Consider the following 1,974-nt stretch of genomic DNA (forward strand, 5'->3'; position numbering starts at 1 on the left):
AGAGAGAGAGAGAGAGAGAGAGAGAGAGTGATGATGATGATGATGATGATAGAGTGCGAGGAACAACAGGCATACATGATAAAACACAGGAGCGAAAGATTCGGAGGAAACTAACTCGAAGCTCAGACTGATTATAACGCATACACACATACTAGTAGGATCACCCCTGTGTTTTCAAACTGAGTGACTTACCAACAGAAAGAATAATAATATGAACTTAACAATCGCAGTCCCTAGTAGTATCAGTAATCATAAATAAATGCTTTGAATCGACCAGCGTCAATCCATCTATGAATGAGTAAAACTGCGTTGTTGTCGTTGTTTTTTTGTTGTTTTTTTTTGGGGGGGGTCCATTATAAATTGCCACAGGTATCCAAATGTCGCAAGTCCATTGCATTTACATCAACCCAGACATACACTGAACGAGATAGAGTCAACATGCCAAAAGACATTAAGCGCAACAGAGGACACTCGACGGCTGAGCACAAGAAGTGACTATCCACTTTAGTTCGAAATGAAGTAATCGATATGGGTAATGAGATTTTAAGCCGCTCTTTTACCTCTGTAAATATCTCAGCCATAGCTTAGTTCAGTATCGAGATATTAACGTTTCTTTTTCGACTATGTTATAGAGATTTCAATATCGTCAAAATTTCTAACTCGTTTTCCTCGAAACTGTGAAAAGTGGATATAGTCACTTATTGCGTTGTGGCGTCGGTAGCCTAGTGGCGAGACTACCGGACAGGTAATCGTGAGACAGCGGGTTCGGGGGTTCGAGCCTCAGCTCGGTCCGGCGTTGTGTCCTTGGGAAAGGCACTTTACACGAACTTTCCACTTGGCTTGGTCCTATCGGAGACGGACATTAAACTAGGAGGTACCGCCCCTTAAATAACCTTAAAGTGTTGATAGGGGCGTTAAACCCATACCATTTCACTTATTGCGTCCAGTCGTCGTCATATCTGTTTAATATCGACTGAAACAATTTTAGTCGTTACGTGAAAGATTGTCTAACTGCACCCAAAGCGCCATGGATTTCTGAATATGAAATGCACCTCCACCCAAACACAAACACACACACACACACACACACACACACACACACACACACACACACACACACAACAAACAAACCCAAAACAGGCCAAATACACTGGGTCATGGTCGGCAGAAAGAAATAAACATTTCTTAATTGCAGCTAAAAGCAACCCAATAGATCTTTATCACGACCACGGTACGCGAAATAAATATAAAAAAGGTAGTAACGGGTGAGTGGAAGCCCTAATATGAGCTCAAGGAAACCCATTACTTCTTTCGACCACTACCATCCTCCCTTTCTGTCGGCCGCTCGACTTGGACAACTATTAGGACACTTTACGCTTCAATTACAGAGGCTATATTTCACTTGTCCCGTTGTGGGCGAAGAGGCCTCCAGTAAAACCTATTGTGGGGTCGGCGATTACTCGCGGCCGCCGCCTCCGGGGCGTCAGTACAAGATGAAGGCCGCGGAACACTCGAGCAGTTGGGCGTGGGCGTTGCGACAGTGGCTTCTTGATGGTCTCTTTGTCCCCCACGCAACTCGTCTGGTCACACACTCATCAGGCAACCACAAGCAGAGCCAGTGTAATGAGCGGGTGCCTCGTTAGCCTGCAGGGACGGCGCTCAACCCAGGTGATTAAGTGACTGGTTCAATTCCTGGTTCGTGTCAGAAGGTTTGGATCAGGTCTGGGCCTTTCTTTTCTTTCTTTCGTCTGGCTTTTCATGCTATTTATCTCAAGGAAGGAGGAATTGAACAGCTAGCATCCGTATAAAATCAAATGCGCGAAAATCTCGACGGAAACGGCCAGAGTTCGCTGCAATAAATGAGGAAAGTCTGGTCGGCACAAACAACCAGGAGTAACTAAAACAACAAAGTATCGCCTGTGACCTCTAGCATAAAAAGACTACATCTGCAGCAATCAGCAACAACGTGACCCC

The sequence above is a fragment of the Aplysia californica genome, unplaced genomic scaffold (assembly GCF_000002075.1).
Source record: "Aplysia californica isolate F4 #8 unplaced genomic scaffold, AplCal3.0 scaffold00006, whole genome shotgun sequence".
Classification (NCBI taxonomy): Eukaryota; Metazoa; Mollusca; class Gastropoda; order Aplysiida; family Aplysiidae; genus Aplysia; species Aplysia californica.